We start from the raw sequence: 21,124 nt of genomic DNA on the forward strand, positions 1-21,124 counted from the left end.
GTATTCTTTGGGTAAATACCTATTAATGCAATTGCTGAATTGGAGGGCAATTGTATTTTTAGTTTCTTGAGGAAACTCTATACTGTTCTCCAGAGTGGCTGCACTAGTTTGCATTCCCACCAACAGTGCAAGAGGGTTCCCCTTTCTCCGCATCCTCGCCAACGTCTGTTGTTTCCTGTATTGTTATTTTAGCCATTCTGACAGGTGTGAAGTGGTATCTCATCGTGGTTTTGCTTTGTGTTTCCCTGATGATGAGTGATGTTGAGCATCTTTTCATACGTCTATTAGCCGTCAGATGTCCTCTTTGGAAAAGTGTCTATTCATGTCTTCTGCCCATTTCTTCACTGGATTATTTGGCTTTTGGGTGCTGAGTTTGATAAGTTCTTTATAGATTTTGGATATTAACCTTTTACCCAATATGTTGTTTGGAAATATCTTCTCCCATTCCATAGGCTGCCTTTTAGTTTTGCTGATTGTTTCTTTCACTGTGCATAAACTTTTTATCTTGATGAAGTAGCAATAGTTTATGTTTGGCAAATTTGTCTTTTTAGACAGCTTTTTGAAAAGGGATCTGGGCCTTACAATTTTTTTCCTTGTAGAGGCACTGAAGTTTTGACAGTAGAGGGCGCTGGAGAGGCGCCGCAGGAGGAAGACTTTTGCTTCGGTTCCGAAGTTCCTACAGCCCTCAGCCTGTTCCAGCTCTATTGTACTGACTTCCAAAAAAGTGAAGGGAAATTGGATATTCACTGATCCATTTACAAATAATTATTGGACATCACATATGGTGACCACTCCAGGATACAAAAAGAATTAAGAGTAGTTGTGGGGATCATACAAAATCAAAAAGGGTTTCCAATAACTGCTAGAGCTCTTATTACAAGCTCTCAAATGTAAAGTCATAGATCAAGGACAAAGTATCCAAGTATTGCAAACCAAATCACTGAGAATCTCATTGCATCGGGGAGAAGCATTGTCGTCAGATGAGAATTCTGAATTTTTTGGTGTCCAGGTCATAGTTTATGGTGGTTCAGTCGTGTGCTACGAAGAGTGATTTTTCACGGAACTTTTTACACAGGCCACCCAGTCTTCCTGGCTCTTCCTTGAAAACTTCTGTTACCGCCACCTTCAGAAGTTGCATCTACGCAGTAAACGTCAGGCTTCGTCTTCCTCATTATACAGCAATTGAATAACTCAGGTTTCATCAAGTATAAATCCTCCAAATGGTCTTCAACAAAACCAGGACTAACATTTTCCAGATGACGAAGCCTGTAGACAGAACCTCACCAAATTGCCATCCACAATCTGTGTACTAAGCAGGCTCTTTAACCAGCCCTCTTACAAAGAAAAAGAAAAGCAGGTAAAGAAATACAGTACGAAAAGGTTTCGCTTTCACACACTAGGAATTGCTTTTGGAGACGAGCACATTCATTTTTTGACGTAAAAACCAATTTCTTTGGAATGTGACACCCCCCACAACCCTGGCAAAGTGATGGCACTTTACTGATATTCCCACATCCATAACCACAAGAAGGTGTGGGAGTTAACAAGTGCCATATAATAAGTAAACTTAATTTTCCAAGTAGCCGTATTTAAAAAGTATAAATAAACAAGTGTGATTGATTGTAACGTTTTTATCCCAAACATTATTCCATTAATAAGGAATTGCACATTCTTTCTTTTTTGAATTAAGTTTTAGAAACATGTGCCAATGGCTATTGTTTTGGACAGTGCAGCTCTAGAACATTCTGAGGGAAAACAAAAAACTTTTCTCTTCTCAGCAAAATAATCTCAGCTGATGCTTTTATGGGGAGGAGGAGTTCCCAACCTGCAGATTAGAGAAAAGAAAAGAAAAAGCCTGTTTCCTCCTTTACGCCCAATAGTGTGATTATTCTACGAAAGGCCTTTTTGTTTGTTTGAGGGGGAGGTGGAAATAGACTTCTTTCTAAAACAAGCCACCACCACCAACATGAAATAAAGTATTTGGTGATATGTACACGTTTGGAACAAAACCTTGAGGAAAACGAAAACCGAGGAGAGAAACGATCGGTTCCCTTAAAATTAATTAGCTTGGTTGCAGCACAGCGGAATAAAGCTGAAGTGGGGATTTTCACCTCCGTGGAGAAGCTCTATTTTTCTTTTTTCCATCCTCTGGTGGATGGACGTCCCCCGTCGGTGTTGGCTGCACAGAGCGGGTGGAGCAGGGGCCACTGCAGGTGGGGTCTGCGGGACGGTCGCGCGCGCACCTCTCGCTGACGGGTCCCGGGCTGCACCCCAGGAACCGGCGTGGAATCCGGGGAGCGAGACGCAGAAAGCCGGGGTTTCCCCCTTCCGCGGCTTTCCTGCGCGCTAAACTTGGAGGAGCACCGACTCTAGAAGCTCCCAACCCCTGAGACCATCCGTCCCTCCTTCCCGCCTTGTAATGCGCTTCCAGCCCGACGGCCCGTGTACCTATCGAAGGAGGTCTGGACGCGTGGCAGGTTCATCCTCCGCGCCAGCACCCGTGACGGCGCACACCGTGCCACCGCGTTTTTTGTGACATAAATCCGTGCATATCCGCAAGCCGAGGTGCCCGTTGCTTGTTTGCGCCTTCCCCGCCCGGGCTTCGGCCTCTCCCCCTGCCCCGGCTGCGGGGTCGAGCGCGGGAGCGCGTGTTCGGGGAGACCCCGCCCAGGGCCGCCGCCCCCTCGTCTCCCGACCCCCTCCCCTCTCTCTCGGCCGACCCCCTTCCGTCCGGGACCCTGTGCGACTGCAAACAGTTCCTCAGTCTCAGCCGGCCGCGGTCAGGCGGCCCCGCCGTGGGTGACCTCGCGGGGCGCGGCGGGGACAAGGAGGCTCAGTCGCTTTCGTGCGTGTTCGGGGCGGGGGGACCTTTGCGGAGAACGCAGAACGGAGGGTCCACGGGGGGCTCTGGTTTCGTTCGTCCGCGGCCGCGTCTTTCTCGGTTCCACATGTCTCCGGTTGATGTCCCTTCTCTTTCCTCCGGGCCGCGGACCGAGGGACAGAAAGTGTGCAGGAGAGAGAGCCGGAAGAGGGAGAGCCCTTGCCCAAATGGGGGACAACCTAGTGAAGAAAATACTGGCCAATTTTTATTTTTTGACACTTCTTTGGTTTTTAAAAATTAAGGTATAATTCACATACCATAAAATTCACATGAAAGTGCACAGTTCAGTGGTTTGGTTTGCAGACTTGTGCAACCATCGCCATTATCTAATTGCAAAACATACTCATCACTCCCAATCACATTCTGTCCCTTTCCACCCGGTTCCCCAGCTCCTGGCAGCTACTAGCTCTTTGAATGTGCCTGTCCTTGACGTTAAACAGAAATGGAATCATACAGCAGGGCCTTTTGTGTCTGGCTTTTTTTTTTTTTTTTTTTTTTTTCCCACTTAGCATGATGTCTTCAAGGTTCATCCAGGGTGTAGCATGTATCAGAACCTCATTCCTTTTTATGGCCGAATGATATTCCTTATTTGATCTTCGAGCTGTCTTTCCAAAGATCCTTCAGTCAGCTCTGTCAGTATCAGCAAAAGGAAGCAGGTGAAAAGGGAAGTTGAGAGGAGAGACAATTCCAGCATCCGTTCAGGCTTGTTGGAGAGCCCCGGCTGGGTCGCGTGGCAGCACCACGTGAGCCCAAGAGCCAGACCAGAGCAAGTGCCTTCCAAAGGACTAAAAATCTGTTTCTCTTACCCACTTGAAGAACGGACACAGAAAGACATTCTTACCAACAGGAGGGAGGAAAAAAGAGAGGAGGTACGAGCCAGCCAGGAGTCGAACCTAGAATCTTCTGATCCGTAGTCAGACGCGTTATCCATTGCGCCACTGGCCCCCTCGGCTGCTGTGTGTCGATTATCCATCATTCATCGGAATCGTCGAGCACGCAGTTGCTTCGTGATGCGGGCAGAAGTGAGTTGAAGAAAGACCTGTGGACTCCGGCAAAGCTGACTGATGGGGTCTTTGTGGTTAGCTTGTGTAAGTTACATCCCCTGAAAATAGTTGCGTGTATGAAAGGGTTTTCTGCCTCGAAGCATCACGTATGTGACAGGATGACTGGTGTTTGCATTTTTCCATCTATGTGCTTGCCTGTTTCTACGTGTGAATGTTCCGTCGGTTTACGCAGCTGGTTCATGGCTCCGTCAGCCATCTCGTTTTCTTTACGTGCTTAACACCGATGCTGTGTCTGGCTCCGTCATAGCGAGCCATACGATGTAAAATTTTGATATCGTGAAAAAGAAAGTGGAATAAAATACCTTGTTTGAGTGATGAATCATATGTTTCCACCTCACTCTCTGAAGACCTGTAACTCAAGACGGAGAGATACTTGCAGACTCGACGCTGAGAACAGACATTCAGAAACACCCACCCTCCCCAGTTAGGCCAAAGGCTGGCAAGAATTCAACCAAGGCAAGTGTTTTCAGAACCAGATTCACATAGAAGCTTCGACGTTTGGGTTTACAGCTATAAAGTGAAAGAATACCATTACATAAAACAGCTAGGTATATTAAAGGGCTCGATACAGGTGAAATAGACACGTGGAAACACCAAAGTATTTCTAAGTGAGGGTGGTGCTCTCCCCTGAGAGCCAGAAGCATGGGCGCCGGGGTCTCAGGGTGCCTTTATGCAGACTCCTGGCCCGCTGGGTTCATTGCCTTGGCCCAGTTGTGACTTTCTCTTTGCTTCGATTTCCTCGTTTCTATATGATGTTTTAGGGAGCAGTTGACACACACTCATGGATATTTCTTTTTTTTAATTTTTTATTGTTTTTAAATTTTTTTAAAATTCACATCCAAATTAGCACATAGTGCAACAATGATTTCAGGAGTAGATTCCTTAGTGCCCCTTCCCCATTTAGCCCCTCCCCCCTCCCACATCCCCTCCCGGAACCCTCAGTTTGTTCTCCATATTTATGAGTCTCTTCTGTTTAGTCCCCCTCCCTGTTTTTCTATTATTTTTGTTTCCCTTCCCTTATTTCATCTGTTCTGTCTCTTAAAGTCCTCATAGGAGTGAAGTCATATGATTTTTGTCTTTCTCTGACTGACTAATTTCACTTAGCGTAATACCCTCCGGTTCCATCCACGTAGTTGCAAATCTCATGGATATTTCTGATCCTAGAGCTTTGTGTTTCCCACCAGCCTGCGTTAGGTCCGGCCCCTGCCCTCCACTTCCCTCCCCTTCCCTCCCCTCCCCTTCCTGTTTTTTCAAATACCAGAGAACTCTTTAAGGAAGTTTACCTACATCTCTATTGTCAGCACAAGGACTTTTATTCAAGAGTTTTAAAAACAAAATCTCCTGTTTGTCTTTGCCCCTGGGGTCTGTCTTCGGATTTCCCAATCTCATTACAAAGCAAGCGGCTCTTCTGAGAGCTAAACCTCAGGCTTCACTTCCTGGGTCCGTGGAAGCGGTGCCCGCTCCCAGGGAGAGATTCAGGGGTGCGCGGCTCGGAGGAGGACAAGGACGTAAGGGTCCCAAACACCCGAGTGGTGCCTAAGCCAAGGTGGGGGGGACCAACGCAGCCCTCTGGATAGGTAGCTCCCCGCTCCCCTCCTACTTCTCAGTTTGTGGAATAAGATGAGAAGCTGAGAAGACCGTGCTTTGTGAGAATTTCATCCTAGAACTTGGATAGAAAAAGCACCACAGAGCGCTGTGAGCAGGATTTGAACCTGCGCGGGAGACCCCATTGGATTTCGAGTCCAACGCCTTAACCACTCGGCCATCACAGCCTGGCACGCAGGCTTTTGTCTACAAAGAAACACACGTTCGTGCAAGGCCCTGACTGCTGCAGTCTGGTTGCTTCTGCGCCTTTGGCCTATTTACTTTGAGTGGACGCGACAGGAAACCATGCCCAAGCCCCTGCATCAGGCGTCTCCACTCAGCACCCCCAGCCGCCTTCACCTCACCCCCATCCTGCCAGGCCCCAGGCTGCAAAATCTCACCTCTTGGAGAGGAGGCGATCTTCCAGCATCGCAAGAATCCTTGATTTTCAGACTTTTTCTAGAGTCTTCATGGATTGCCCGGTTGGATTCATAGTTGGTAGGAAATGAAGTAGGGAGCTGTATTATTCGTGCCCAACCTCCTATTTAGTCGTGCTCTCTACGAAATATACTCTGCCTTGTTGCCCCGGAGGGCAATCTGACAGGATCTTACCAACATGTCAAACGCCCATACCCTCGGGTCCAGCATTTCCACAAATATACCCCGTAGACTTCCACACACGACAGACCATATTGTGCTGAAGTTTATTCTCCGTGGCATTAATTGTAATAACAAGATTGGGAAAAACCTAATTATTCAGAATTATTTGTTTGGATACATTATGGCCTAACTCCACAGTGGAGTGCTATGCATATTTCGAAGAAGACGAGAAGGGTCGTTATGTTTAACATAAAAGCGACGGTCAGCGCAATCTGCATCCAGTGTTACCATTGGAAATCTATTTGTGTTAGATCATACATAGATTTTACACGACACATCCCTCAAGGATAATGAGTGGACTCAGGACGACAGTAGTCATTTGAGGGGCTCATGGGCAGGAGGCAGGAGGTGCCCACAGGCCACTTTAGGCTTTGACGCACCTCCAAAAAAAAAATGAAAAGCTCAAGAAAACACTACGAACGAGGAGGTGGGGGACAGAATTGTTTTTCCCAGAGGCCTCCTCTGGAAGGGTGAGTGGGCCTTCCCTTCTGGAACTCAGCCATCCGAGGGCTCTGAGGGCGGCCTCACCCGGAGCCCCAGAGGGAGCCAATCGCCATTCCGAGTCGGTTGAGGAGGCTGGGGCCACAGGAAGAGGGCTCTGGAAAGTGTCCTAGGGGCACGGACAGCTGGAGTGCACACCCTGGTTTCCAGGGCCGCTGGGGAGTGGTCTTGATTTGCTCTAGGTGTTCCGGGAGAAGTGGAGAAGTCCTGTCTCCACGGTGCAACCTTGGACTATTTTTTCCCAATTCACAGAGTTCAAGTAGCTTAAACTTCCTCCTTTGGGTCTGGGAGTACAATTTCAAATATCTGTAGGGTGCGTGTGCGTGTGTGTGTGTGCGTGTGTGTGCGTGTATTTTATTTTTGCAGAGAAAGGAGCATTTTCTGTCTGGGCCTGCATGTCGTTCCCCTTACAGCGTAATTTCCAGGAGTGGTTTTCACTGGGAAATCCTGTCGTGGCAAAGAGCACTGAGTGGAGGAACCGTGTAGTGGCAATCTCCAGTCTCTGTCCCCAGCTTTGCCATTTAACCAGTTCACAGCTCTGCAACAGACCCAGGACCAACCCAAGGCTGGCCACGGGGCAGTTTCATTGGTTTAATTTTCAGGGCCTTTGGCAGAACCCTTTGGAGGCTCAAGTTGTCTTGGGACGAACACGGTGGAATCCATCCACAAATTCAAGTGTCTTTTGAAATGTCCGTGGTTCCTTCTCAGCTAGATCTTGATTTTCCCCTAGTCCTACTCTGCCAAGGAATTCAGATGTCCCTGCAGAAAAAAAAAAAAAACGGAGAAAGGAGGCTGTTTGTTAAGAAGGACCCATCCACGAGCTGTCACTGCTCACCCCTTCCTTCCTGTCTCCTCCCCGGGGAGTTTAATTTCCAAATTTCTCAGACTCTCTGTGTCGCCGGGAACCTGCTGTGTTCTTGTCCAACTCAACGTCCCCCAGGAGATGTTCATTCTCTCTCCTCCAGGACTGACTCCCCAGCCCAGAGCCCTGAGAAGCTGAGCGGGTGTAGACGCTGCTGAACTGGGAAACAGTTGGAAGAGAACGTACTGGTAAATTATCATAATTTTCTTTAAAGCATCTTTGATTTTAAAGTTTGCCAGAGTCCTGCTCAGTCAACTTCCTTTCTCAGTTTCAGGAAGAAGGGGGAGAAGGAAAGAAATCTTAGAAGATGGCTCCTTCGATGCCTCTGAAGGTCCTCAGCTGACAGCCGAGACCACCGTGGGACGGTGACTTCCTCTCAAGATGTTTTGGTAGCTCGTTTCAGCGTGAGTTTTAGTGTCACGGTTCAGTGTCACTTCTTTGGATGATGTAGGAAGAAAGATGTTTTTCACAAGAGAAAGGAAAGAAAACTGAGGCGGCCAGGAGTGGACGGTGACCCTAGCCCGACCCGTGACCCCTCGTGTCACTGGCCACCGTGCCCAGGAGGCTCGCATCAACTTACTCTGCACCAAACTATTTGAAATCAGAAAAGGAAGTGGGTGTTCGGGGGATTGCTGTGGACTATGCGTGTTCCTCCCCAATTGGTGCCTTGAACCCTAATCCCCAATAGGGCGATGGTACCTGGGGGTGGGGCCTTGGGAGGTGATGGGGTCACGAGGGTGGGGCCCTCAAGAATGGGAATAGGTGCTTATAAAAGAGACCCTGGAGAGTTCGCTCACCCATTCCTTCAGGTGTAGACACAGAGAAAGACTGCCCTCTATGAGCCAGGAAGCCAGGAAGAAAACTTCACCAGATTCAGAATCTGCTCCTGCCTTGAGCTGGGACTTCCCAGCTTCCAGAACTTCGAGAGATCCATGCTTGTCGTTTAAGCCACCCAGTCTATGGTGCCTCTGTTACAGCAGCCCGAGTGGACTACGACTGGGTTGGAGACACAAAGGAGGCCCACAAGACCGAGCCAGTTCTGGAAAGGCACACCCGTTCGCCTTGTGGTCAGTTTGCAAAATATACATTTGCCTCAAATGTCCATGTGTCAAACAAGAATCAGCTTTCAACTTTAGGGCATGGTCATGTGGGTGAAGGTCTCCGTGCCTAACTTAGGCCGTGGGATGGGAGTGTTGGTATGCCCTGGGGTGGGGTAGACGGGGGGGCGGGGGGGGGGGCGGGCTGCTGGCTGAGCCAGCGGAAAGTCCACTGCTTCCGGCGGGTTCGACGGTTAGGCACAGAGAACACGGCACCAGCCCTGCCCGCGGCTGCACACTAGGTGCCCGCGTTAAATTTCTCCACGGATGAAATGGCGTCTGGAATCGCACGCACAATGGGAACAACCCCTCGACGACACTGACAGTAGCTTCTGTCACCCTGCATGAGCAACCTCTTTTCTACGACGACAGATACAGATACAGATACAATCACAGAATAGAGAGACGGAGGGAGTCTCTACCCTGTCGCTTTCTAGTCCCCGACGTTGGCACTAACCTCTGTGATCCCTGCTGTGGCTTCACTGTTGTCAGCGTTAGAGGAGTTTCTCGTGGCTTCCACTTGGCCTTTTCTGCCATCGTAGCATTCACTCCGTGAGCCATGGAAGTAATATTAAAGTTACCGTCTGGAATTAGGGAAATGGGTTCAGGGAAGGTTTCGGGACCCACCAGGCCCACAGCGAGACAGATGGGAAGCAAGGCTTCACTGAGTCCTGTCTTGCTCGGTGGGCAGCCGTGATGCTTTGTATCTCTAGGAATCGATGCCAGCCCGGAGCCATTTTCTAGCAATCCCCCAAATTCCACTTCCTCTTCCCTAAGGCACAGTCACTTTGCTAAGTGGACACAGGTCCTTTTAGGAAAGGCTCGGAGGAAGAACAGGAGTGTACATTTTTGTCTATGTGCCAGGGGTGTTTCTCAAGGGACACTGGACTTCTCTGCCTTCAAAACCGGCTCCCGTCTGGGAGCTCATACAAACCAAGTCCAAGGTCTGCGTGCGTGCGGGACTGCTTTCTGGGGGGACCTCTAGGCCCGTAGATGGCCTTTCCTCTGTGCACACTTGGAGAGAGGTTTCCGGTGTGTCTTTGTCTTCAAGCAAGGACACCAGTCCAGTTGGATGAGGACCCCACCCTATGACCTCACTTAACCGTATTTACCGCCTTAAAGTGCCTGCTTCCAAACACAGTCACATAAGGGGTTAGGGCTGGAACATGCGGATTTTCAGGAGACACCACCGAGTTCGTGACAACACCCATCCAGTCTTGGGCAGTTTATTGCCAACATTTGGCCCCTGTCACCCTGGGCTCCAGTCATCTCTGTTACGTGTGGGGATTCCAGGTCAGGGTCAGCAAGGCCCCCCTGTCATTTCTGGCGTCTGAGGAAAAGCCACCCGAGAACAACTCAAGGATCCCGAGGCGCTCCTCATGAACTTACTTCTCACCACCGGGGTGAAAGTTAGTTCCCCCCGGAGAAGCCCGTGACAAATTCCTTCTAGAATTTCAATCTTCTTAGGCCTTGGGTTCGCTCTCCATACACGGAGGAAATACTGATGTTTCAACTTCATTCTGTTGGTGCACCCTAACTTCGGGTCCATACATTAATCACGTATGAATTATAATGTTTTAATTAATGAAAATTTGGAGCTGCTCCCAGGCCCTTGAGTTAAAACACTGAATCGGATACCTGTGCCAAGTAAGACTGTGTCGGTGAGCTTGTGTGATGCAGCTTTATTTTCCTGCCACCTTGATCCTGTCCACTCGAGAGCCATTCCCGTTCAAACCTGCCAGGGTCCTGTCAATATAAACTGGGAAAATCATGCAGTTATTTTGATGTGTGCCACACCTCCTCATGGGTCACACTTTGTACTTGACCCTCTGGGGTCTCAGAAAAGGAGAGAGGTGGTCGTGACAGATCCGGGAGAGTATCAGCCGAGCTTAGCAAGACAAGGAGCTCAGAGAGGCCATTACGAATACCTCAGACAAGAGGACACTGACCTTCTTCAGGTTGGGATAGGAAGCTTCTACCAGTTACTAGGGGATGGTAATCTGGAAGTTGGGAACAACGTCCCTAAATATGGTTGAGAGATGTGATGGTTCCCCCTTCCAAGCTTATTTCATTCCAGAAAAAAAAAAATCAAGTCTTCGATATTTCTAATTTTTAGCAAAATCTCTGACTCAAACACAGACCCACGTATCACTAAATTATTAGGCAATTTACTCCTTGCCTTTTTCACTCTCCTACCCTTACCCATTGCCCAAGACAGACATTTACCTTTTACCTAAGTCGGTTCGTTTGTATTTGAGTCCGTTCAGCTTTTAACAATGAATTTAGAAAGATTTGTTCTCAGGCTGAGAACATGGTCTCATCAAGAGCAACCGTGGCATTACGTTTTGTGGCCAAATATTGCCCATTTGGTTGGCATAATAGCGTGCGTCCAGTTCAACTGTGATAGAGCGTGAGACCCAAGGGCGAGATGACATAACCTAGAGACGCTTGTCTCTACCAGCTGTAAGTTTGGGCAAGCGATAGTACAACAAAGATATCGTGACTCTATGACTCTGTAAAGAAGACTTATTACGGACTCCGAGTTCCTTGAGGACAAAGACTTTCTGCATTTGCGTTCCGCGCCTGGGATGGTGTTCCCTAAACATTTCACCTCCTTTGTGGGTCCCAGAAGCCTGGTAGCGAGGTGAAGCCACACGACTACTTCTACTCAACTCACCTGCAAAGGAAGAGGCTGGGGCAGAAAGCGTCCGTGGCTTCTGACCATCTCCTGTGCTCAGGCCGCTCAATCCTGGTTCCCAGAGTCATTTTCTGTCACCAAGAGAGGAATCCCCATTGCAGGGACAGAAAAACAGGTGTAGACAGCATGGGGTGGTCTTGAAATCAAATTCTCCAGTTGTAATCATTTCTTAATAGGTGGAAGTCAGATCATTATGCTGTACACCTTAAATTCATACGGTGCTGTATGCCAATTCTATGTCAAAACTAGGAACGGCTTTTAAAAAATAACAACTTATTAATTCACCCCCCCCCCCGAATTCTTCAGGATGATGCAAGAATTGGGGTCCTGGGTGAAGCCTTTGTTTGGTTATGGCGGTTTTCTTTTTTCATAAATAGAAGAGGCAGAAATGCACCATAACAACAAACATTTCCTGGACAGGCCCATGCAGGCAAAAAAAAAAAATCTTAATTATGTGCAGTCAGAGGCACAAACACGTGGGCCAACCCACGGCCGTTTCCGTAGTGTAGTGGTTATCACGTTCGCCTCACACGCGAAAGGTCCCCGGTTCGAAACCGGGCGGAAACAACTATTTTCTCAAAATACGCTTGACTTGACTTCGGGGATTTCATCTTCCTTATATTTCACAAACAACATAAAAACCAAAGGGTCGCCCCTGCCGCCCGCTCCCCTCTGCGGCCCGGGGGGTGAGCACCCCCGGGAAGCGGGCAAGAAGGGGCCGAGTCTGGGTGTCCAAGGTCGTGCACCCCCCCCCCTCCCCCGCCGCGCGCTGCAGACCTGGCGGCCGGTTCTCTCCCCGGGAGCCCTCTCGGAGCCCAAGGGCGCTCTGCCGCGCTCGGAGTATTTGTCCCGTCCCTTCTCAGCACCGCGGAGTTGAGTGTGCCCGCGAGGCCAGCTTTAGAGGGCCGACCCAGGACAGAGCCGTGCCAGGTGGAAACGAACAAACGTGAACCTGAAATACAAACTGAATACTTCCAACACACGTGTATTGTTATATTACCATAAAAATATGAAAAACAAGTGTTTATTTGAAATTATATTATTCTATTTGCTCTCTGTTACCTGAATACTGTTATTTAATCAAAACAATGGGACCAGTTAAAAGTGGCAATTGGTAGTTAACAGCAGGACTTAACAAATATACATGTGAGAAAATATAACAAGAATTTTATAATGTTTCTGTCCTCTGATAGAGAAACGTAAACTTCTTATTGGGTATTTAAGTTGTGTACACGATGTTATTGTGTATGCGTAAGATACATACGTGTAATATTTTTAAAAAAGATGATTACAATAGGACAAATTAAGCAGATGATCTATGTTTAATAAAAACTAACAACATGTTTTTTTTTCCTCCTGTCCCATAATTCTGTAGGTTATTTTTACTCTTTGTTTCCCGTTCCAATAATACTTCACCGAACTGCCTGCAGCCTTTAGGACATTCTTCTCTTCTTTGATGTAGTGGTGAAGACCGGTCAAAGAAAAATCACTTTGACGTGCAGCTCTGTTCTTCTCAAGCCCACATCATACTGTCCTTTGTGTCAGTTCAGTGTGAAGACATCCAACTAAATATCCGCTCGATAAAACCGAGCCTGGAATCCTTGGGATTTTACTGAATACCAATCACAGGTTCCTGGACAGGTGGGAATTCCTTTCCAGCTCTCCAAAAGCGTCCGCCTCCTTTACAGCTTGTTTGCGTTGACCTGCTGGTTCTCATCAGGTTTTTCACATCTATCATATCATATCATATCATCTCCACGTCAAAAATTTCTACGCAGCCAAAAAATCTCATTGTTTCTGCAAATTCTGCGAAACTGAAAAGTGCGCAAAACGCTGATGGATGAAGGCTTCACTATCATAGTGAATAAACCACGCCCCTGTGAACAGGAGACATGGTGTACGGGCTGCGAGGGACATTTAGCAGGTATCATCTTGTCGTTGTTTAATTTTTTTAATGTTTCTTTGTTTTTGAGAGAGAGAGACAGAGACAGAGACAGAGACAGAGCATGAGTGGGGGAGGGGCAGAGAGAGAGGGAGACCCAGAATGCGAAGCGGGCGCCAGGCTCCGGGCACCAGGCTCCGAGCTGTCAGCACAGAGCTGGACGTGGGGCTCGAAAGACACAAACCGAGAGATCATGACCAAAGCTGAAGTCGGACGCCTAACCCACTGAGCCACCCAGGCGCCCCTCATCTTTTCGTCTTCTTAAAATTTTTACAACTTTGGGAGACAGAGTGGATGAAGGGCAGAGAGAGCGGGAGAGACAGAATCCCAGGTAGGCTCCGGGCTATCAGCGCGGAGCCTGATGGCGAGACTTGAACTCAGGCACCGTGAGATCATGACCTGAGCCAGAACCAAGACTGAGCCACCCAGATGTTCCCTTTTCATCTTCTTTGGTAAGAAACTTGTTGGCTGAATTTGCCAAAATTTACATTTGTGCTGTCAGCTGAATATGCAGATCAATGAACGAAGCCTAATTTTTATTTGGGCAACAGATCATGAGGTTACAAGCGATGCGGGCCATTCTGACTAGTGGATCCAATCACTGGGTATCTTTGATAGGACGGGGACGAGGAACTATTTTCACACACAAAAAATTACCGAGACCGGGAGGGAAAAATCGTATTTCATTCAAGGAGAAACACGTAAGCCAAGAGCCGCATCTCTGAGCGTCTTGGCTTCGTTCAGCGATCATCTGGGAGGATGAAAACGACTGGTTGTGATCATTAATTTTTATGTTTCAACTTGAATGGGCCATGGTGCCCACGTATTTGGTCAAACATTATTCTGGTTGTTTCTGTGCTTTTGGATGGGGTTTACATGGAAACTGGTGGGCTTTGAGTAAAGCAGATTGCCCTCTATAATGCAAGGGAGTTTTGTACAATCAAGTGAAGTCTGGAGTAGAAACCAGGGCTGATCTCCAGTGGACGAGAGGGAGTTTTGACACCACAGTGCCTTCGGATTTCATCTGCAACATCAGAACTTCCCGGTTTGCCAGCAGATGCCTTTGGGCTCCAACTGTAACCCCTTCCTGGGTCTCTGGTCTGCCAGCTCCCTATCAGATTTTGGACCCCCTCAGCTGCCACAATCACGTGAGCCAGTTCCTTACAATGAATCTCTTTCTATATATGTAAACGTCCTCCTGGGTCTGTTTTTCTGGAGAAACCTGACCAGCATCCCAGTCGGTATTTTAAAGTATTGAACTTTGCAGGAGTCAGTAAACGACACCTGCTTCAGGTTCCACAGCGGCGTTCTGATCCCAGTGGTCTTTGGAGAGGTGGTCGTGCTCCCCCTGTCCACGCAAATAAGGGGTGTCTTTAACAGCACAAAACAGTTCACAAAGGTGCCAGTCAAGGAGCAGTAGCATCTCTGGTGTTGGCGGGCGGAGGGGGGGCGGTGCGCAGGAACCTCTGTCCCCTCCTTCGGCGGTTGGAAGTCGCTGCCCTTCCCTGGTGGTCTCCGTGGAAGGCAGCTTGGGAAGGGGGTCCGTGGGATATTCGTATTCTCAAAGGGACATAAGAGCTAGAATATCTAAGGCACATTGATGGAGAGGAGGAAAAGACTAAGGGATTATTGCAGTTCATAATAATAACGTCAGTCTCTGCTCCAGAAATCTTATGTTTGCTATCACAGGATATACACAAACACATGTCCACGTAGGATAATAGAGGCATAATACATGTATCGTATAAATAAATAGTAATATGCTATGTTATGAATTACATATAAATTATATAAGTATCTTATTGTAGTCTATTCATAGCAATAGTAATATAAAAGTTAATCAGAGTTTCTGGGAAGAAGATGTACTTATCTCTGTCCTGTAGTTGCTAAGTGTAACCAACCCCCCCAGACATTATGCATAAAATAAACCTAAGAACCTGAAAGGTGGAGAAAGGAAGGAGACTGGCTAGGGACCCTGGGGCCAGAAGAATGACACGATGGCAGGCTCCCTATTTTTGTCTCATGCATCTTAGACTTGGAGCTAAATAAACCGGAAGCCTGAAATACCAGTGGGCACATACAGAAAATTCTAAGAAAATCTGCCCTCACCAGCCAAAAGGCCATCAAAGGGACAGCCTAGCAAGACAAAACACTTGTAGACAATAACTGCTGACCTCTAGCCACGCACCACATTCCACTGTAGCCTTACCAGTGCCTGGGGCAGCAAAGGCCAAGCAGGAAGCCAGGACTTGTACCCCCCACCCAGCAGTGTCTCTCCCTCTCCCTGCCTGCTGGGGTGGTGATAGAGGAACCCCGTGAAGAACAGGACTTTCATCATTGCCCAGTGGTAACTGGGTCCTGCCTCCATCCATCTCTGGGCCAGTGGAGACCGCATGGGAGCCAGAATTCTCACCACCTGCCAGCAGAAATAAGATGCTCCCTACCTCTGGTGTCAGTGGAGGCTGAGTGGGGGACCCTGGACTTCTGGATTGCCCGGCTGGCAGTAATGAACAGATGTCCCCCCCCCCCCACCTCCCTTGGGGGCAGAGAAAGCCAACTAAAACAGAGTTTAAATAAGAGCCAGAGTCTCAGGGGGTGGTGGGTGGCTCAGTCTGTGTAAAAAAAAAAAAAAAAAAAAAAAAAAAAAAAAGAGCCAGAGTCTCACAACACAAAGCACATTAGGTCCAGACGTTAGTTGAAAAATCACTTGTCAAACCAAAAGCTGGAAAAATCTCCAACTGTGTAAAAGAAGACATTCAACAGAGCGAGTCCAATAACAAGATGTAAGGGATTCAGGGTTATCTGACAAGAGATTTTAAAGCAGCCACCTGACAATGCCTCAGTGAACAATTATGAACGTGATGGAAACAAATGAAAAATAGAAAGCTTCAGGGGAAAAAAAAAGAAAGGAGTACAAAATGAAAATTGTAGACTCGAAACACTCAGTGACCAAAATAAAGATCTCAGGGCCTGGGCTCAACAGCAGCACTCAAGGGACAGAGGAAAGAATGTGTGAACTGGAAGACAGAACAACAGAAATGACCCTTACCGCAGCCCCCGCCAACGAATACGCCATACATCGCTAGCGGGAATGTAATTCAGCCACCCTGGAAATACACTGGCAAATCTTTAGAAACTAAATACAAAATCACCATGTGACCAACAATGGCTCTCCTTGGCATTCACGCTAGAGAAATGGGAGACTTATGTCCACACAAATAACTGTGTAGGGGAGGTAAAGCAATTTTCCCTCTACCCTTCTAGATTCTTGGCTGAGACCTCCCTGCAAGAAAGGACAAATTAGCAACAGAAAAAGAATAGAAATTTACAATACGTACGTCTTCTGTATACGTGGTAGTGACACAGTTTTCCCGGGTCTCTCCCATGTACGCAAGAGGTATATATGTTATCAAACTTCTGTTTCTTTTACTTCTGTCAGTCTGTCTTGTATAATGGGCAGTGGGAGGGTCTCAGCCAAGAACTGAAAAGACTAGAGGGAAAATTATTTTTTCTCTCCTTCGACTGTATGTGAATGTTCACACCAACTTTATTCATGATAGCCAAAACCCAGAAAAAACCCAGATGCCCTTCCAGGAGTGAACGATGAACCATCTATACAATGACTCAGCAATAAAAGGGAATCGACTACTGATACCTGGAAGAATCTGCATGAATTTGCAGTGAATTTTGGAGTGAAAAAAAATTCCCAAAGGCTATATACTATATGCTTCCATTTATAGAACATGCTTGAAACGGTAGGACTATAGAAATGGGGAATAGATTAGCGGTTGCCAGTGGTTAAGGAGGGAATGTGGGTAGGAAGGAAGTGGATGCGGTTCTAGAAGGGCCATCTGAGGAATCCTTGGGCCGTTGAAATGTTCTGGATCTTGACTGTTTGAATGTCAACATGCTGCATGTAATATTGTTTTGCAAGATGTTACCATTGGGAAAAACGGTAAAGGGCGCCTGGGAACACTCTGTATTATTTCTTACAACTGTATATGAATCCACATTGATCTCAAAAATAAAAAAAAATTAATTAAAAAACAAGTATTTAACACTTTCAGCTCTCAAAACATTTTTTATACTGTTTCGCTTGCTCTCAGCCTTTGTTAAGTGTTTTTTCTTCTGCTCGTCTGCTTGCTGTTGCCAAGTGAGCTCTTCTCCTCCAGGATATCATCTGGTTGCTTCCTGGGTAAAACTTTCACGATAACCAGAATCTGATGTGCAGCCATTTTCACAACCGCGTCCACGTCCGGTCCCACCTTTACTCTTGATAACCTCCTATGAATTCCTCCCCCCCATCCGTCTGCACTCGACTGGGCTGACGTGGAACCTGACCGCTCTGTCTTCATTCACAACCAACCTGTGAGTCCTCCTTCCCTCCGCTCAAAGTCGCTACGCTTTGTAGTGTTAGGTCATGTTGCTGATGGCATTTTTCACATCTGGGCACCGGGAATAAGCAACCAATAAACAGAACATGAGTACTCGTTTGCTGTCCCGAAATGATCATTTCAGAGACAGGTTTCTTTGACTTATTGCTCAAGATGCCTTCACCCGACTTTTGTGCGAGCTTTGGGTGGACGCTGGGAAATTGCGTGGCACTTCCAACTTCTGTTAGGAATGACTTAAGGTCTCCCTGTCCCCGTGGCTTCAGAGAGATTAGTGCACAGGAGAGAATCCTAATGGGAGTCGCCAATTTATATAAATCATACCAGATTTGTTTACTTTTCTTATTTTTCTCATGTTCCTTAGAGGTCAATGCTCACATTTGTGGGAATTTAGGCTAAGCCATGTGAAAAACCCTGTGAAGATATACTAGAAATCTTGCCTAAAACTAATTTGAGTATGTGTTCCATTTCCTTCCTTGAGGTTGAAAGAAGAAATTGGCCATTCATTGTCCCATTTGCAAAAACTGGTTGAACAGCAACTTATTGTAGGTACAGTGGGTGCTCTGATGGTGGTAAAAGGAAGCAAGAAAAGTCAAGGAGATGAGGTAGAAATAGAATGGTAACGCAGCTGACGGCACAGAGCCTGAAGCAGGGCTCGAACCCACAGGCCACGAGATCATGACTTGAGCCAAAATCAAGAGTTGGATGCTTAACCAACTGGGCTACCCAGGCGCCCCTCAACTTGTTCTGATGCCTACATTCAGACTCCACTGGCCTCCGCAATTTATTAGTGGTTACAGAATGAAAATCCTGCACTCCACAGTTTCCAAGAGCAAATTGAAGGTACCTTCTTGAGGCCACACTGGGAGTGATTTTTCGTACCGACTTTTACATAGACCAACCCTTCACATTAGCATTTCTCTACAGAAGACCCCACGGTCATCTCCTGACCTCAAAATCCTTCTTTCCCCGTTGACTTCGAGGTTCACATTTTCCTCCATTGCTTGACTTCTAAACTTGAGCATTCCATAGTATACTCTGTCAAGCTAACCTTCAACATTGCTGGTGACAATACTCTCCAAAATTACAGAAAGAAAGGGAGAAGGGTTCTAACACAGGATATTATTCTCTTTAACCGGATGTGCTATGAACCCAAAATACGGAAGTTTTCTGTGCTGCACAGTTTAAGAGCTTTCACTGGGCAACGCTGCTAATCTGTCCTGATCATTTGCATAGAAAATACATCAGCGTCAGACCTGAAGAACAAGAGAAGATCCTTCTTAAGGTAAAACAAAGATACTGCCTATGTGGGAAAGACCTTGCCTACACTTAGACAACTAACCATATACCATGGGTGTTATTAGATTTGAAGCTCTGGGAGGTGGAGGGGAGGGACCATGTGTGGCCTTGGGCCATGTCTATGGGCTGCCATCGTGAAGACTAGACTGGATCTTGGCAGGATATCCATAAACATTTGTGAAATCAGTGAACAATATTATAGGTAACTTTCTGAAATGTATCCTAAACTCCACACGATGCAGGCCCTCCCAGGCACCCAGACATCTCACCCAGAAGTCTAAGTAAAGCCTGGCAACGCACCTGTAAGTGGTCAGCCACTTCACTTATGGAAGTTTCCATGGCAACATGTATATATTATTTCTAATTTTTCCCAGCTTCAGTATAAGGACAATCATGGCTGTCTCTTAATATCCATTGAATAAATGATGCGTGATGGAAAGTTCACTCGAAACAACACGCAATCATGTGGCACAAAGCAGGCCCTCAAATGATTCCTTTCTTTACTGAGAGTGGCCAGGCTGTTGCCACATATATTTTAAGTGAAGTCGTTTCAAGGATGACAAAGCAATTTTGGCACAGAAACCTAGGCATGTTTGGTCAGGCTATGCAAAGTTGCCACAGTGCCTCCCTTTTAAACCTGCTAATTAAAGCAAGCCCAGAGCATCTCCTTCTCAGCCTGCTTATTAAAGAGGCCCATAAACTGCAGAACATCAGGTTTTCTGAGCCCGTCAGGGAGTCAACGATACAAACGAACCTGAGGAGACTAAACTCCAGAAAGAGGCCTTTGCAGGGTAAAAAAGGCCTCTTCTCCCTGGCAGATGGGCAGAGGCGCAAAGGAAAACTGTGAACACCCGATCAGGAGAGACTGGGAGAAAATCTAAGGGATTTTTAAAGTTTGTTGGTGGGCTTGCTTGACCCAAGCAGAGAATTCCACGTAGCCGAAACCACTGCCAACTGTCTCTGCTGTGGGAGAGCCAGCCAAAAAGGGGCCGAGGGAAAAGGCTAGAAAGTGGAGAGAAATATCCACTGAGCCCCCCCCCCCCCCCCCCCCCCCCCCCGCTTGGGGCAAAGTCTCTAAAGTCAGAGGCCAGGGCAGGAAAGCTAAGGGCAACCGATCTAAGGCACTTTGTATTAAACAGCCAAGAGCCACGGCTGAGAGCTGAGAGAAATCTCTCCAAGGCTCTCTGGAAGGAGAGAGATCTCCCAGGCACCTCTCAGGGTTTGGAAAGCCAGGGGTGCGGTAGTAAAGCACCAAGAGAAGAGAAGGGACCCCGGAGAGCAAAAAATCCTGGTTTTTCAATTCAACGTCCACTGATTCTTTACTACAGGACGAAGCAAATGAAGACAACTTACCAGTTCATGTGGAGGATGCGGATTCCAAGTTAAAGAGATGCGCCAAAGATAAGGAGCATGCTCTCACAGCTCTTATTTTTAAAGTAAAAACAAGATTTATAAATTGCATGATGGAAAGTAGTTGATCCGCTTTGTTGAAAGCTACAGCTCTCCTTTCTCAAATAGAAAAAAAGAAAAAAGTGGCTTTTGAGTCTTACTCGGATACATGTGTGTATAAAGTGGGTCAATGAACTTGAGAAGCAACAGAGAGTAGGAAGTTAGAAGAGAAATGGGAGGGTTGTAGGGTCCAACAGAGAAAGGAGGACAAGCAGAGGGTGGATCTGCGGCTGCGCGGCTCCCTGACACCTGCCGGCAGGTGGATCCGGCCGCGCGGCCAAGGGCGCGCTCCGGGGACAAAGGTTTCCCGCCTCCCTTCTCGGAGTTGATCCACCCGGGCCTGAGCTCCTCTGCTCTCTCCGGCCCAGCTAGCGGCCCTAACTACGAACTCGCCCCGGTCTCGACTTCTTTTGTCATGGATTTGGGGTGTCTGAGTTCTCTGGGGACGGAGAAGGGTCGGAGGCTCTCGAGAGGGGGCGGTGCCTTCCCGCCGACGCCAGCCCAGCACTCGGGCGCCACCACGCGTCCCGCGGGCCGCCCTGCAGCTCCGGCTCCGGGACACCGTTTCGGACTCTGGGCCGCGCGCCGCGGGGCGCGGGGTCCCGGGCCCCCAGGGTCTGGGCGGAGCCGACCTGCTCCAACAGTTCCCGGGAGCCGGGAGTGTGCGCTGCGCGGCGGCGGCTCCGCGGTCGGCCC

General features: G+C 47.8%; 1 long non-coding RNA gene and 3 other non-coding genes across 7 annotated transcripts; 1 reads left to right on the forward strand and 3 right to left on the reverse strand.

The window, feature by feature from the left end:
- Positions 1–3,753: 3,753 nt before the first annotated feature.
- On the reverse strand, positions 3,754–3,826 carry TRNAR-ACG. Its single transcript has one exon. It is a non-coding gene; the product is annotated as a tRNA-Arg (tRNA).
- A 1,810-nt stretch (positions 3,827–5,636) lies between these two features.
- Positions 5,637–5,717, reverse strand: TRNAS-CGA. The gene has a single exon. It is a non-coding gene; the product is annotated as a tRNA-Ser (tRNA).
- Positions 5,718–6,214: 497 nt separating this feature from the next.
- Positions 6,215–21,045, reverse strand: LOC123609523. 4 transcript variants are annotated; one of them, XR_006717791.1, is made up of 6 exons: positions 20,333–21,045; positions 12,125–12,311; positions 11,327–11,418; positions 10,288–10,408; positions 9,107–9,233; positions 6,215–7,449 (listed from the first exon to the last, which is right to left on the reverse strand). It is a non-coding gene; the product is annotated as an uncharacterized LOC123609523 (long non-coding RNA). The 4 variants fall into 4 exon arrangements; XR_006717794.1 differs by lacking the exon at positions 6,215–7,449 and adding an exon at positions 8,800–9,009; XR_006717792.1 differs by lacking the exon at positions 6,215–7,449 and adding an exon at positions 16,628–16,770 and having other exon boundaries at positions 8,801–9,233; positions 12,125–12,299.
- TRNAV-CAC lies at positions 11,842–11,914 on the forward strand. The gene has a single exon. It is a non-coding gene; the product is annotated as a tRNA-Val (tRNA).
- Positions 21,046–21,124: the final 79 nt, after the last annotated feature.

This window comes from Leopardus geoffroyi, chromosome B2 (assembly GCF_018350155.1).
Source record: "Leopardus geoffroyi isolate Oge1 chromosome B2, O.geoffroyi_Oge1_pat1.0, whole genome shotgun sequence".
NCBI lineage: Eukaryota > Metazoa > Chordata > Mammalia > Carnivora > Felidae > Leopardus > Leopardus geoffroyi.